Source organism: Panthera uncia, chromosome C2, assembly GCF_023721935.1.
Source record: "Panthera uncia isolate 11264 chromosome C2, Puncia_PCG_1.0, whole genome shotgun sequence".
NCBI lineage: Eukaryota > Metazoa > Chordata > Mammalia > Carnivora > Felidae > Panthera > Panthera uncia.
In genome coordinates, this window is record NC_064810.1 from 139,552,529 (window position 1) to 139,569,728 (window position 17,200).

The 17,200-nt window shown below is 42.5% G+C and overlaps 1 long non-coding RNA gene across 2 annotated transcripts in view; it reads left to right on the plus strand.

Annotated features, from left to right (window-relative positions):
* Positions 1 to 17,200, plus strand: part of LOC125921373 (uncharacterized) — a 254,986-nt gene that overhangs the window by 213,242 nt on the left and 24,544 nt on the right. Inside the window, exons 4-5 of one of the 2 annotated variants that reach the window (XR_007457397.1) lie at positions 9,567 to 9,698; positions 10,514 to 10,860. This is a non-coding gene — a long non-coding RNA (uncharacterized LOC125921373). Of the gene's footprint in view, positions 1 to 9,566; positions 9,699 to 10,513; positions 10,861 to 17,200 lie in introns of those variants that run through there. The other variant, XR_007457396.1, reaches the window with a different exon arrangement.

A 17,200-nucleotide genomic window follows, 5' to 3' on the forward strand; every position in this document is an offset into this window, starting at 1 on the left:
TCTCCTTCTCCTTCTCCTCTCCTTCTCCTTCCCCTCCTCCTCCTCCTCCTCCTCCTCCTCCTCCTCCTCCTCCCCCTTCTGAGAGAAAGAGACAGCAAGTGGGACAGAGAGAGAGAGAGAGAGAATCTTAAGCCAGCTCCATGCTCCTCATGGAGTCTGACACTGGGGCTCTATCCCACGACCCTGGGATCATGACCTGAGCTGAAATCCAGAGACAGATGCTCAGCTGACTTAGCTACCTAGGTGCCCCAATTCATATCATCTTCTTATAATGACATCAGTCATGTTGGATTCAGGGCCTACTTTATTCAGGATGAACACATCTTTACTGAATTAATCACATCTACAATGACCCTATTTTTAAATAAGTTTACATTCTGAGGTACTGGGGGTTAGAACTTCAACATATCTGTTTGGGGTACATAATTCAACCCATAACACTTAATGTGAGAAAATTCTTTGGTGTGAATTTTACAACATTTCCCATAGTGTCTCCAGAGGATTAAGCTTAGGTTGTCCACTGTGGTAGCTGGCTCTGTAACACTTTTATTGGTTGCCTTCTCTCCCTCCATCACTTCCCTACTTCCTATTGGTATTCCCCTCATTTCCTAAATAAGCTTTCCACACTCAAGTTCTTATCTTAGGGAACCCAAACAAAATCTGTTTCTGGGAAAACCCCGACAAAAATAATAAAAATAATAAAGATTTTTAAATGCTTATTTATTTATTTTGAGAGAGAGAAAGAGAGAGAGAGAGAGAGAGAGAATGAGAATGTGTGAGCAGGGGAGGGGCAGAGAGAGAGGAAGAGAAAGAGAATCCCAAGCAGGTTCTGCACTGTCAGCACAGAGCCTGACGTGGGGCTCGTTCTCACAAACTGTGAGATCATGACCTGGGTCAAAATCAAGACTCAGACACTTAAGCAACTGAGCCACCCAGGTGCCCCCCAAAATAATGAAGATTTTTGATGATGACCAGTTCAAAGCTCACCTTTTGGACTTTAGTTGACAGTGTAACAAAATTTGGGGTCAAGAGTAACACATAGAGGGCACTGGAGTTGAACAGAAGCAGAGTGATGCCACATCTATATCCGTTCTGGACTGGATATAAAAGAGACAGACTGTGTTGGTGTCCAGGATAGTGTCTTGCTTTCTGTAAATCCTGTTGGTACCTGCTTCTTAAATTCTGATTACAAGCAGAAGGTTGTATGTCTCCATCAAATACAATGACAAACAGCTTTGAACCCTTAATTGTGTTATCTGAGATTTATGCTGTTTATAAAAACAGTCCTGGTAGAGTTTCAACTGTGGTCAATTTAAGGAGCATGTCTTTCTCTGGGGTTGTCTCAGGGTTTCTTACATCCTTAGCTTACCTAAGGATTCCCAAACATGTGCTTTCCAAAAAAATTCTCCTTGTCCCAATTCCTGCATTAATTTAACTTAGCCCTTATTAAATACAGTACAAGGAGTTGTCATTTCAAAGCAAGAAAGCAGAAGACAAATTCTTACTCCTTAACAAAAAGAAAAGCAACAAGAATAACCAACACAATATCAAAGACAATGCTGGTGTGAAATCAAAGGGTAGGAAAGGAATGGCTGGTAAAGGGCAAAGTCAGGTTATTTTCTGAACTCAGTCTCTGTCTCCTGTGCCTGTCAGAGAATTATCCAGTAGTGATCATGAATGCAGTGGTCGTAAATCTCTTTCACGTATGAAGAATCATTTGTGACAACCTTGAAACTAAGATCTAGATGAACCAAGAAATATGTAATCAACCCTTTGACCCCTGTGCTATCGTCCTTCCTGACTCCTTTAGCAACTGAATCCCTTAGCACATTCTCCCCCATTTGCTCAGCCAGCTCTCTGGCCATGAGGGGAATCTTGTGCACGTAAGGTCGTGCCTGTCTGGACATGCCCCCTGCCTTTATCTAGGTATGGCAGTGTTAGCATCAGACATGAGAGGCTCACGCATTTATTATATAAACTAGTGTATTCTGTGTTGCATTCCAGCAGTGGTTCACTTATATAAGTATCCTCGGCACGTAGCATAGAGTCTTACCCATAGGGAGTGCTCAATATATGTTTGTTAAAGAAGTTGATTGCTTAGAAATTTCCTAGGATGAGGTCTGTAACAGAACAGAAAACCCTGAGGACTAAGCTTAGAGTTGAATATACACATGAAAGATGAGGGTGATCACCCATGAAACCAAGCTACGTAATCAGATGCTAAGAATTCCAAGCATGCGTAATGAAGATATGCACAAGGCCCCTAAAGAATCATAGCTTTGTCTGGGTCCCTTTAACTAGGGATTGTTTAGCTAGAATCCCTTTAACTAGTGGATTCTATTCACTTGGTGGGCAAATGGCATTTGACCCCCTGAAATATATGTGTATATAACGATTGTTAGCATCACATTAAACAATTACACGACCAATACCGTATCAGGTACGGCATGATTGCCACATCCCTAGCATGCTTTTCTTGTGGGATGGGTGGAGGTGTTACTCAGACAGCAACACTATATTGGCCAAAGTTAGGAGCGATCCTGGGCATGGGGGATACTGCTCTGTTGGACGTGGCCACAGACCAAGGAGGGAGACCCCAGTTTTTTCCTTAGTTAACAAATAAAAAAGGTGGCCAGGAGCTTACCGCGAGTGGTAGAGAGACAAATCCTCTGTAAAGATTACCTGAAAAAGAATGTGATGTGCTTGCAGACACAGAGGCCAAGGATTATTTTCAAATAGTAAGCAAAGACCCTAAAATAATACAATAGCCACCATGAACTCCTACTTTGTGCCAAACGTTACATGTGCCTCTTTAGTAAATCTCAGCACAATGCTATCAAATGGGTGTGCCCACAGATCAGAGATAAGAAAATAGATGTGAAATGAGCTCCAGGTCACAAAATTGCAAGTGGGAAAAACAAAGATTCCAAACTAGGTTTGTGTGTCTCTACAAGTCTGAAGTCTTTGCAGTTCACTGCCATGTAATGCCTTCATAGAGAAGAGAGCAGGACAAGGCTTTACTTGATATGTCAAAGAGCATTAGCAAACTTGCAAAATAGAAGAATCCAAACGAGGCAATTATCACAGTAGAAGTTCAGAGTTGTTAACAGGTCCCTAATAAAGGAGAAACCTGGGCTCGTCTTAGAATCCACTGAATGTCCGTCCTTATGCTTATAAATTAAAAGGTCTACTTTTATCCTCTAGGAATGCACGCATTTAAAGAATCTCTTCCAAGTCTTATCACAGATATTGATCTTGGTCAACACTGGGGATCCAAGATTCTAGTCTTCAGAGCGGGCCAAACCCTTCGATGAGCAGCCATTGATCCGGACTGCTGTCAGCACAAGCCCTGTCCCTCCACAGACTTCAGATGCCCTCAGCAAACAAATTTGCTGTCCTCAAAGAACTTCCATTTAATAAATAACTGCCTTAAATTTATGAGAACAGCCCAGACTCCTCACATTTCCAGGTGAATTCCTGCAGCTTGTTGTCACATAATGAGATTAAAATTTGGGGAAATTTGGGGCACCTGGGTGGCTCAGTCGGTTAAGTGTCTGACTTTGGCTCAGGTCATGATCTCATGGTTCGTGAATTCGAGCCCAGCATCGGGCTCTATGCTGATAGCTCAGAGCCTGGAGCCTGCTTTGGATTTTGTGTTTCCCTCTCTCTCTGCCCCTCCCCTGCTCATGCTCTGTCTCTCTCTCTCTCTCAAAAATAAACATTAAAAAAAAATTAAAAAGCTAAAAGTTTATAAAGGACAGTTGCTGGATTTCTCATATTCCACATAACATGTCGTCTGAGATTGATGTGACTTTATAGTCTGTAGAGAAATGCTCAGTAAGATTTATGAAAGGGATTAGCATTGAAACAAACAAAAACAGCACCTGTGGTCGTGTCAGGGAGACCACAATTTCTACGCGTTATCAGAGGTCATCATTCTGTTTCTGGATGTAAAATGCTCACCAGCTAGGGCAAGAGGAAATCTCCTCCAGATGCTACCAGGGCAAGATATTACAAGTCTCCCTTCTCTGTCCTCAACCTGGTGTTGGCAGTTAGGCGATCCCACTCCGTGACCCATAATTCAGTATCTGTGAGCAGCACAAAATAGAAAGTGTCTGTCATCCAGCTGGAGGGAGCTGTTCCAAGTCTGAATTTACTGGAGGGGATCTTTAGAAAGGGCAAGAAGGAAAGCAAAGGTACACAAACAGGGCCAGGCAGGGGGAAAGATTAAATATTGCTATTTGAATGCATAAATCTCTTCATGTTTAATAAGTACTCACAGATCTAGGAAAGAAAGTTTCAGAGAAAATATAGTTATAAGTAGTACCCTAACTGAGCAGCTCCTACCCTGAGGCCATCACTGGGGCTCTGTATTTACACTGGCACAGGAGCCCTTGCTTTGGTTTCTGATTTGGTATCTTAGTGTTTCCAGATTTAGGCCACTAACTTACACTGTTTTACCTCCCCAGTACCTACTGTAACCCCTTAGGGTATCATCATGTTGAGTTTCTTTCGGTAACCATATGCCTCCCAAGGTAAATCCAGGTACTTGGGGTGGGACTGGCCTATTCCTTGCTCCCTGATCTAGGAGTGGCACAAGACTCAGACCCAACCACTTGGCATGTTCCATAACTCCTAAATTTCCTAACTCTGATTAGTTACAGATGGACACGTGACCTAATTGGTCCAAAAAGCATCAACTGGGAGCATCTTTTTTTTTTTTTTTTTTCCTTTCTAGAACCATTGAGAAAGAGAAGCTCTCTTCCTATCAGGGTTGGTTTCTAAGCTGGTAAGATGTAGAACTGGAGGGGTGAGCACTTTGCCATCAGGAAAGAGGAGTCCAGCAATGGAGAGGAACGGAGTTCTTTTTTTTTTTTTCTTTTTTTAAAAAAATGTTTATTTATTTTTGAGAGAGCATGAGAGGTGGAGGGGCAGAAAGAGAAGGAGTCACAGAATCCAAAGCAGGCTCCAGGCTCTGAGCTGTCAGCACAGAGCCTGATGCGGGGCTCGAACTCATGGACTGCGAGATCATGACCTGAACTGAAGTCGGACGCTTAACCGACTGAGCCACCCAGGTGTCCCCCTTTTCTTAAATTTTTTAATTTTTTTTTAGTGTTTATTTATTTTTGAGAGGGAGACAGAGACAGAGAGAGAGAGAGAGAGACAGAGAGTGAGAGGCGGAGGGGCAGAGAGAGAAGGGAGAGGAACAGAGTTCTGATGATAGTGTTTGAGCTTCTAGATCCCGCTATACCTGAAGTTAGCTATCTCTGCACTTTTAGGTACTTTTAGGTTATCTTTTATTGCTTAAGCCACTTTGGGTTAGGCCACTTTCAACTAATAGGTAGGATACTAATATACTTCTCAAGTCTTTTCTGGAGACAAGAGTTTGTCCCCAAACTTTAACCACCTTGTGAAAGTTCATGCTGTCAAACCTGTCTGAGGATCTCCCTAGATATTCTACCCTGTTCCTTTATATCCAGCAGTTCTCAACTGAGGGTGAGTTTGCCCGCTGAGGGACATTTGACAATATCTGGAGACATTTTTGATTTTCATTTCTGATTGGTGTAGGTGGGCACAGTCCAGGGGTTCTATGAAACATCCTACAACACACAGGAGAGCCCCCTACAACAAAGAGTTGTCCAGCCAAATGTTAAGAGCGACTATGATACGGTGATTTATAATAAGAAATATATACTTGGTCTTCCTCCCACTTCCCAGCACAGAGCTCTTAGAATTCCCTAAGTGCTAAGAGCAGGCAAGGTGTCTTTGTTATGTTAATGAGGCCACTTTTGGAAAGCCCCTACTTAGGTAACTTAAGAATGGGGGCTGGTTACTAGTGAAACCATCCATGTGTTTGGAGGGTTGGAACTTTCAGCCCCATCTCTGACCTCAAGGGAGAGGAGAGAGGCTGGAGACTGAGTTCACTCACCAATGGCCAATGATTTGATCAATGCCTGCCTACTTAAGGAGGGCTCCATAAAAACCCCAAAGATTGGGTTTGGAGAACTTCCTTGGCAAATGTGGAGATGTAGGGAGAGTTTCGCCTCAGAAAGCATGAAGCCCCATGTCCCGTCCTACATACCTTGTCCCATGAATTTCTTCATTTGCCTCTTCTTTGTTTTTTCCTTTTATAACAAACAAGTAATCTTGTAAGTAAACTATTTTCCTAAGTTCTGTGAGCCACTCTAGCAAAGCAGTCAAACCTGAGGAGAGGGTCATGGTAACCTCTGATCTGTGGTCCTTTGCTCAGAAGCACAGGTGATAGCCTGAACTTGAAACTAGCGTCTCAGGTGGGGAGGGGCAATCCTGTAGGACCAAGACTTTAACCTGTGGGATTTGATGCTGTCTCTAGGACAGTGTCAGAATTGAGTTCAGTTGTGGGACATCCAGCTGGTATCACAGAACTGCTTGGGGTAGGGGATAAAAACCCACGTCCGGCATCAGCAGTCTCAGAGGTAGTGTTATTGTATTCAGACACTCTTGTGTATAATGTAAGTGAAAACAGTGATGTGTTCCCTGCCCTGATAAACTCTGCTTTAGATATTATAATCTATTATAATATCTGCCATTCATTAATTCTTTGTTCAAAACCCATGCATTACGGTCCCTGAGCTGAGCATCGCACAGATGTCAGGGACGCAGCACGCTCAGGGCCCAGTCCTTGGGGTCAGAGGGCTTACAGAAGTAGGGGACCCCACTGGCCTTGTCCTCTGGCTGTTTGCCTCAGTTAACCTCCCAGAATCTCAGATCCACCCTGGGACTCTGTATAGTCTCGCGGTGTTGGACACCCTGAACGTGGTCCTCTTGAATCAGATCATGACGAGTAACATTCATCATCCCAAACATATTTTTAGCACAGCAATGTATCACTTGTAATGACAGCAGAGAATATTCTCAGATTTTATGTGATCTAAAAGAATTTGAACTCTTTCGGTCTTCCTTTTTTAGTGTTTTCTTGTTGTTGTTTTGGCTTTCAAGGGAAATCTTTCTCTGGAGAAGCAGCAGACCATAATTATGTCTTTTTGGCTCCGTGATGTGTTGAGTAATGGATGTTGGTTGAACAGAGACCATTTACAAATATAGAGGAAACGAATGCAAATTTGCGGTTCTGTCTAGAGCACTTGCAGTATATAATTTTGGAAAGCTGCTCGCTAATGTCTGGTAGATAATCCTCAAGGTGTCTCTTTAACCTTATTATGTTAGTAGTATATTTCAGAGCTCAGAAATTTGATCCAAATTCAGTGAGGGACGAATCACAGGCATGAATGTTCTTTTCCTAGGGGAACCAAGTGGACAAAATAGGTTGCTGTGGAATGCTTTCTGACTGCTATTTTGAAATCTGGTCGTGTATTTTTAGCCTGCAAAACCTCTGTTCTGACACGTTTCCTCATGGGGACACGCGGCGGCTTCTAGAAGGGAAGCCCCAGCCCAGCACTGTGTTCTCGTCATGTAACAGCAGGCCGCGCAGGCAGGCCAGGAAAGCCCTTTTGAATTCTAGCAGTGATAATCCTGGAGTTTACATGGCCACACACTCCAGCTTTGCAAAGTTATTTTTTAACATAAAACAAAGGTGCCCTGGGGTCAGGCTAGCTGCTAAGAAAGTGCAAGCAGTAGAGGTTGAGGTAACCCGGGAGTAAAAGACGTGATCTAATAAAGGCGAGTCAGAGAATCGCCCCTGTAGAGCAACATGTTTATGTAATTCACAACCGGAGGTTCTGGAGGGACAACCCCTCTGGGTTTCCCAATTTGTCATCTTTAAGTGGCCCTACAGTACCTGATGAAGCCAGAGACATAGCTCAGCCTTCCGTGATTTCTGCAGAGTGGCAGGGAGGTAGGGACAAGGGTCTTCACAGGCTTTTGGCTGGATCATTTGTTATGAGTAGATTTAGGATGTCTTATTGCTTTGACCATTTATGTACTCCAAATGGTCCAAATTAAAAATACCTTCCTCTTTCCTCTCTTTCCTTTTATATTGTGCTAAGGTACAGCAGATGATTAAAATGGAGTCCAGTTTTCTCCTCTTGAACTGGGGACACTGATGAAGATGTCTAAGTTATAAAAGACACACAAGTAATGACTAAAATATATTTCACATTTCCTGTCTACCAAACATTAAGCTGTGTGGTACATTATCTAATCTTAGCGAAGAAGACACATTATTAGTTTAATTTTGTTGATGCAAATACCATAAGAGTTATTCAACACTGCATCTCTCCTAGAATTGTGCCTCTGTTGCACAGGGTGTCCAATGAATATTTGTTGAATAATGTATAAAAGATATGAAATAACTCTGGGCGAAAAGATGGAGTAAGTTTTCGTGTCACTTCTTGTGATGGTAGAATTCCTTGTTGCAGGAACCTTCGGACTAGATGAGATATTGACAAAATAATTTGTTGGCCGTAAAGAACAGGCAGTCGCCAAGTCCGTTCTTTTTCAGAGAAGTCATAAAGAGACAAAATCCTGAATGGAAAGAGGGCATAGGGACATGAATCCCAAACTGATGCCTTCTTTCCCCTTGAGACAGGGGCCTTCTATAGCAGTGGAGGAGAGCCTGAGAAGCTGAGAAGAGCTTTCAGAAAACGTCCAGGGCTGAGGTACAAACAGCAGAGCTTGCTTTTCACGCAAAGGCCATTGTAGACACCCAGAGGAGGGTGAGGCCCTGTGCACCTGATTCAAATCTCAGGTTCACCACTTTCTAGCTGGGCATGTTAGCCACACTTTTTTTTTTTCTTTTTGGTGTCATTGATAAACTTCTGCTGATGCATCATCATCAGTGTACCCCTTGAATTAACGCAAAGTGAACATACCATTTAACCACTATCCAGATCAAGAAATAGAACCCCAGAAACCTTCCTCATTGCCCTCTTTTCCCAATAACCACGATCCTGACCTCTGATGCCATTGGACCTATTTTGCCTGTTTTGTTTGTTTGTTTTTAGCTTTATGTAAATATCTAGCTTAAAAAAAATTTTTTTAATGTTTATTTTTGAAAGAGGGAGAAACAGAGTGCAAGTGGGGGAGGGGCCGAGAGAGAGGGAGACACAGAATCCGAAGCAGGCTCCCGGCTTTGAGCTGTAAGCACAGAGCCCGATGCGGGGCTCGAACTCACAAACCGTGAGATCATGGCCTGAGCCAGTCGGATGCTTAGGATGCTTAACCAACTGAGCCACTCAGGCATCCCTCTGGCTTTTTTTTTTTTTTTTTTTCACTAGCTTAATGTCTAAAGGACTCATCTATCTTGCTGCATGTGGCCATATTTCTTTCAGTTTCTGTTGCTGTGTATAATACTATTTTTAGCCCAACATAGGGTTGGTTTTGGTATGTTTTTCACACGCACTTGAATGTATTCTCTGCAGGCGTTGGGTGTGGGATTCTGCATATGGCACTCAGGTTACGTACCACCTCACAGTATTTATATAAACTTTGTTGTGTTGTCCAACTTTTCTCTATCTTGACTGATTTTCATTCTTTTCCCTATCAAGTACTGATAATCGTGTGCTAAAATCTCTCATTATGAGATAGAAGGGACATTAGAAATCACCTAGTTTAATTTTTTAATTTTACAGATTATAAACTGAGGCCAAGAGAAGGAAACAAATGGACTATATATACAGTGACAGAATAAATACCATGTGCCAGCAGTGACCTAGGACCTTTACACGCATGATCCCATTACGTCCTTGCAAGAAGCCTGTAAGGTAGGTAAATGCCATGACATTTTACAGTGAGGTTGTCACTTGCTGTCTCTCTGGAGGCTAAAATGTACCATGTTATACCCTAAGGCTCAGCACCTTGCCCACGGATTCAGAGAACCTTGGACTGACTGCCAGTTGTTCTGTGGGCACGAATTCAGGCTGCTGCTCAGTGTTTCAGGAGCTAGGGCATTAAGATTAAAAGGAATAAAGGCATGGCCATTTTTCCAAAGAAATTCACAAGTAAATGGTGAAACCAACATGTAAGTAAGTGCACAGTTATAACACAGACTCAAAGGAAAGCCTCTCATGTCCTATAAGTGAGTTTGGGTTTTATTTAGAAGGCATTGGGAAACCCATAAAGAATTTTCACCAGGGATGGAGGCTGAGCATTGATTCCAACAAAAGCCGGTAGCGGCCTGAACTGTGATTGTGGCAGTGGGGATTGCAATCAGAGTGTCGATTCAAAAGGGTAATAGAAAGTCGTCCTGTGAATAAGAGGAACAATACCTTTTTTGGCTTGGGAGCCTGTAGTTGCCAGTGTAGATGTATACTCTGGAGAGGCATTTGTTAGTGCTGGAAAATCAGTGCAGATTAAAGCAATTCAAATAGTACCTTTGCAGAATCACAGTAACCCTAATTTCCCAGGGCCGTTCTCCTTGCTGGAGGTGGGAAGGGGAGCTTCCCTGAGGTAGCACAACAGCCCAGGAGACTTTGGAAAAGCATCTGAGCGGAGAGTAAATTTGAGAATGAAGAATAGGGTTTGTAAATGGGGGGATCCTTCTCATCCCTGGTCACACCATTTCCCCCCAAAATTTCAGGTAGTTTGAGAAGCCTGCTTCATGATCTAGATGTGGCTACTGATTCCTGTCCAGTAAGTGCACGACCGTCCGTGGTTCTCATCTTCTTTGTCAGTGCCTGGTCAACTTGGGGGCTGTCTGGACACTCCTGTGTTACTGCAAGAGGGCGTTTCTGAATAGAGCTCAAGGACCGGGCAGTCACATGTGAGCTCTCTTTCGTTTTACCTGCAGCAGGACTGGATGCCACAGCCTTTCTGGCTTCAGAGTGAATCTCCTTTGGGAGCAGTAGACCTTTGTCCATCTAGTAACTGGCACACATTTTGGCTCACACCCCAGGATATTTCACCTAGCCTGTACCCAAAATTCAGTTTTCCAGTTGTCCTTGAAGAGTTGTCTCTGTCTCTTGTTTTAAATTTTCTTTTCTTTTAACCCATCCAAATAGGGATTGAAAACAAAACATTCTGTTTTTTTTTTCTCTGTTAAACAGCATGAATAAAAATCGTGATTTTTTTTTTTTTTTGGATGATTTAAGATTATCACCATGATCATGAGTTCTTGGACTTGCCCTGATAGTTCAATGCTACTGCTGCCTGTAAAGTGTTTCCTATTACACAAAATGCCTCCAGTTTATTGCATTTTAATATGAGTAGCTTTGTCTCCTGGATTTACAATTAAGTCTTAATAATAGTAGTTCATCTCTGACTTCTAGACTGATGCCGTGTTGAATCCAACAGAACCAAGTTTCTACCCCTTTCTAACTAGTGCATGGGGTGCCGCATCACTAGCTGTTGGCCATATCATTTTCCTAGATGATTATATTTGCTGAAACATTGAACCTATCTTAGTAAATTTGAGGATAAATAGTAACAGAGAGTAGCAGGTGACCTTTTAAAAGAAAAGATACGTTTCTGGAGGCTTTCTTTGCCTGGGCTTAGAGTAAATTCTCTCTCCTTGGTTAATCATCCTCTCTAATTTATCTTTCAGATTTTCAGGATTGTCCCAAAATTATGCTTCACTCTTGGAATATTTGATATTCAGAACCCCCAAATTGTAAGTCTCTTGGTGTGAGCTATGTACCAAGAACCTTAAAAATCTATAAGGGATCTTTTCCTGCCTTCCTTACTCTGTCTAACCCCCGAATTTAGTGAAAGAAATAACTTATTTTCAATGACTGAAAGAATTGTTTTCTCAGTGGAGGAGGTATTTTACCTTGCACACTCTGAATTAGATGATCCACAAAACCCACAACCTAATTGCCCTTTTAACAGGGGGGTATTCTGAGGTCCCAAGAAAGGAAAAGAATCCCAGGATGGCAAAGCTGAGATTGTGAGCAAAGCCACTGTGCCAGGGTGCCAAGGTCCAAGAAGCCATAGGCAGGATGTATGTGGGCGAGGGGTTGGCAGAGACTTGCCAGACATGAAGGGTGCAGAGGCACGTGTGAAAGTCTGTAACCAGAAGAGACAAAGCAACAGAGGTAGGAAACAGATGAAATAGAAGAGGCAAAGGGAAGGATCCCAAATGGTCCCATTTTAGATGCCATACTGCTGCCCAGCATTCCCTTTGGTAATCAAGGACTTCTTCCCCCAGTCCCTCAGCGGTCTGTCCTCTTCGGTGACTAACAGGGGCAGGAGTGTGAAGGCTCTGTCCACTTGCCCCAAGTCAGAACAACTCTCAGGGGCTCTTCCAGTTCCTGAGTTCCCACCAGGTTGAATTGACTGAGCCCTTTGCTGGGACTGCATCACAGCCCAGCCTCTCCCATTGTCCAATCTTGTTCCTTCCTTCCCCTTCCACAGGTGCTGATTCCAAAAGCATTCTGTAATAAACACCCCACAGGCTAGTGTTTGTCTCAGAGACTGCTTTCCAGGGAACTTAATCAGAAGGAGTCATCTAAAGTCCCCTTTTGTGTTTGAAGTTTGTCTTCATAAACCGTTTGGGCTGAGATATGAGGATGATCGCAAGTTTAAAGCTTAAACAGCAAAGGAGAAGCTCAAGGTATGATGGTATTTCATGTCCTTGTATGGCCTACAGTGTTGAACAAATATAAAAAGATCATCTAGGGGCGCCTGGGCGGCTCGGTCGGTTGAGTGTCTGACTTCCGCTCAGGTCATGATCTCGCAGTTTGTGGGTTTGAGCCCCGCGTCGGGCTCTGCGCTGACAGCTCAGATCCTGGAGCCTGCTTCGGATTCTGTGTCTCCTTCTCTTTCTGCCCCTCCACCACTTGTGCTCTCTCTCTGTCTCTCAAAAATAAATAAATGTAAAAAAAAAAAAATTGAAAAAAAAAAGATCATCTACACAGGAAGACTCAAGTGTCTATGACCTTAAAGTCACCCAGACAAAGGCCCTGACATTTCCTAGTTTAGATCACACCTAACCTCAGAAGAGATAAGAAATGGACTTCTGCGAGGCGGCCAGTTGAATCTTCAAGCTAAGGACTTGAACAGAAATTGGTTCAGAGAGTGAACTGAGGACTATATAATGAGAATGAGGAATCTGTTAGAAGGAGGGAGGTACAAATAGACAAATGAGTGGTGTTAGGCTCCTTCTGGATGCTGGAGTCCACTAGGGCAGGAACTGTTTTTTCTTTTTTGATGTTTATTTACTTTTGGAAGACAGAGTGCATGCAGGGGAGGGACAGAGAGAGAGGGAGACACAGAATCTGAAGCAGCTCCAGGTTCCAGCTGTCAGCACAGAGCCCGACATGGGGCTTGAACTCCTGAACTCAAGATCATGACCTTCGAACTCATGAACTGCGAGATCATGACCTGAGCCGAAGTTGGATGCTCAACTGACTGAGCCACCCAGGCGCCTCAGGCAGGAACTGTTATTTAAAGGAGTTAAAGCAGGAAAAATTCCATATGGCCCCTGAAACTTGGAAATGAAAGTCACTAATCAGAAAGAGTGAGGTCATTAGCACCTAGGATGTCTATAGAACGAGGAACTTCACCTGTGGCTTCCTGCTGAAGAGCAGGCAGATGCAGCTGGCATCCCAACGGGCCTGGGAAGAGCCTCGTCAGGCCAAGGCAGAGGCCGTGTCCTCCATTACCGCCTCTCCTCGACGCATCTACAGAGCCCAGCTCTCCAACTTCAAAGTGCATAGGTGGAACTGACCATGCCGTTTTGGCCCATAACTCTTTATAGCATTTACAGCTGTGTTTTATGAAATGGCGTATAGTGAGATGGGCACAGTATATTTCTTTTCTTGGTTCCTTCACAGCAGACTACAGAGCTCTGGACATTAACTTGGTGCACTTGCAAATTACTTCTGGGTATTATGTAGTCAGGTCCTGCCCTTGTGCCCATAAGACATTTTTTTTCCTCCTTAAATTCAGCTTATTTCCATGGATATGTACAGTTAGATTCAGGATTAATTTAGAATAGGTCAAATGTCTAAAAGTGTTAGTGTTGAAAGCTAGGATGATGATTTTACCCAGTGGACTCAAGCTTTTTGGTACATGACAGATACCAAATTTTAGGATGTTTTGCTAGCACAGAATTCAAAACGACACTAGCCGAGACAGGAATAATTGTAACACAGTCTACGTCCACAGTACGGCAGAATCTTACAGCATCTATAAAAACGTCCACACTATTCATTTTGCCCTCCTTTAGCATCAGGCTTTTGTTAAATGGAACCACTTGATTCCCTGATGTCAGACTCTTCTATTTGGAGGGCCGAGCCTCCATGTTCCAGGAGACATACAGTCTTCCAGCCTGACATTCCCCTTGACCCCTGCCCGTGGCTCCAACACCACCACAATTGTGTGTATACCCAGAAGAAGTGAAAGTAAGGTCTTATTTGTTGATCAAAAGAACAGTGTGCTGGTACAAACTCTAACCGAAGTGTTACATGGAGTATTTTTGTTGACCATATTTAATTCTGTGGGACAATCTGTAATTGAGTATGAATTCTTGATTGCATTATCTCTTCTCCTCCCACTGTCCCGCTTAGTATCTTGTTCATTTCCACAGATGAAAGAAAGGGAATAGGGGGAGAGAATCAATTCCTGGGCTGTTTTTTTAATAGATCACAGTCTAGTAATGTGTATGTATTTTCAGAAACCACTTAAAGACAGTAAGTGCCTTGCTTGATGCCTGATCAGCCCCTTGTTTTTTGTTTTTCCACTGAGTATTATATACTGGAGTGAGATTCATTTGAATACATGTAACACAGTCTTATTTTAAAAAATAACTTCATGCATGGGTGCCTAGGTGGCTCAGGTGGTTGTGTATCCCACCTCGGCTCAGGTCATGATCTCACAGTCTGTGAGTTCAGGCCCTGCGTCGGGCTCTGTGCTGACAGCTCAGAGTCTGGAGCCTGCTTCAGATTCTATGTTTCCCTCTCTCTCTGCCCCTCCCCCACTCACGCTCTGTCTCTTTCCCTCTCTCAAAAATAAACATTAAAAAAATTAAAAAAAATAACCTCATGCTACTGGATTTTATGAAGCTGCCATGATTTATTTAATCAGACCCCAAATTATGAACATCTAGGTTGTTTTCACCCTTTGCCATGGCAGGCAATCCTGCAAGGGATGTTGGTATATTAATTTATAGCCTGTAAGCTACCTATAAATATAAATATAACATCTGGATTTCCCCAAGTTCTGTAAAGTTCTCCTGGCTCTGAAACACACAGCTTCATAGGTAAGTGAAGAGAAGCTAGCACAGTGGACCTAGGAGGGGTTAGGCCCCCATTCCCATGGCTGCCGTTGTAACCACGCTGCATGTTTATTTTTCATCAGTGCATCACTATTTGGCATTTCCCTTGACACATCATACTGCTTCACAGCTTCCTGCTTGCCGCCAGCGAGTGCTTTTCTGCACTGAGCACCTAACGTATTTCTACTCATCTTTTAAAACCTATTCGCACATCATCAGCCCTATGCATGCACCTTCCCTCTGCATCCAGAATTAATCACCTTATTTGCATGCCCTCTACTGTGTGCACATTTCTGTTACTGCCCAAATAGCAGTTTATTATAATCATGTGTGTACATGTTTGACTTCCCTATTGGACTCTCAGTTCCTGGCACTTTGGGACTGGATCTTATTTGTTTTCCCATCTTTAATGCTAAGTAGACTATCTCTGACATACAGACCCTTGACTAATGTTTGCTAAATGGCATGGGAGAAAATTCTAAGTGAATTCGGCTGTATTTACAAGAGAAAAACATTTGAGGCTCAGAGTCAATGGTTAGTCTTCGATCTTTAGGAGACAGTGGGGACCTTCTGCGGTAGAAAAGGCCCTTCCGAGAGATGGTGATACCAGCTTTTCTTCCCATCTACTCTGTGTGAGTTTTGGCATTTTATTTTCTCTGCCATTCTTCAGCTTGTTAGTATTGCCGTGTTGGAGGTTTTGTTAAGCTAATCAGAAAGGTTCAAGTTACAAGGAGATAAAGTTGATTGGAGGGGCAACATGGATAGCGAAGTAAAACATTTTGGGCAAGAAAGAAAGGACAACCAAAAAAAAGCTTGAGACCTTGAGATATTTATGTGTAATAAAGTTCAAAAAGGAACATATGTCTATATGAGATTATCCAGGGGGAAATCCTTGCTTCAGGTATGCTGAATTACCATTAATCGTTTATTTCTGCTCTCAAAGCTTGTGTCAAAGACTCATTTTTAGTCGTTAGTGTAATTATTGTCTAAACTCCCAGCATTTTCAAATAATACTCTGAGTGGCTGATTTTTTAAAAAATCATTAAAAATTATAGGAATAAATCCTTAATTTAAAAGGAAATTTACTTTAAAATGCCATGCTTAATTTTTTAAAACCAGTTTATACTATGCAAAAAATCAACTTCAAATTAACTAACATTCCTCCAATTAAATAGAAATTTCTCCCAAATATAAGCATTTTAAAGTCAAATTTGTAGTTATTGCTTTAGGGACAAATAAGAATTTGTAACCATTATATTAATGAATGTCTCAATGTTTCATATTTATAATCAGATGGAAAGATCATTTCATTTAATATGAGCCCTGTACTCTCTCTCCATATCCCTCTTACACTTATTCAAAGCCCTTTTTTTTTTTTTAATATAATTTATTGTCAAGTTAGCTAACATACAGTGTATACAGTGTGTTCTTGGCTTCGGGAGTAGATTCCCATGATTTCATTGCTTACATACAACACCCAGCGTCATCCCAACAAGTGCCCTCCTCAATGCCCATCACCCATTTTCCCCTCCTCCCCTGCCCATCAACCCTCAGTTTGTTCTCTGTATTTAAAAGTCTCTTATGGCTTTCCTCTCTCTCTGTTTGAAACTACTTTTTCCCCTTCCCTTCCCCCGTGGTCTTCTATTAAGTTTCTCAAATTCCACATATGAGTGAAAACATGATATCTGTCTTTCTCTGACTGACTTTTACTTAGCATAATACCCTCCAGTTCCATCCACATTGTTGCAAATGGCAGCATTTCATTCTTTCTCATTGCCTAGTAGTATTCCATTGTATATATAAACCACATTTTCTTTATCCATTCATCAGTTGATGGACATTTGGGCTCTTTCCATAATTTGGCTATTGTTGATAGTATTGCTATAAACATTGGGGTACATGTGCCCCTATGAATCAGCACTCCTGTATCCTTTGGATAAATTCCTAGTAGTGCTATTGCTGGGTTCTAGGATAGTTCTATTTTTAATTTTTTTGAGGAACCTCCACACGGTTTTCCAGACTGGCTGCATTAGTTTGCATTCCCAACAGCAG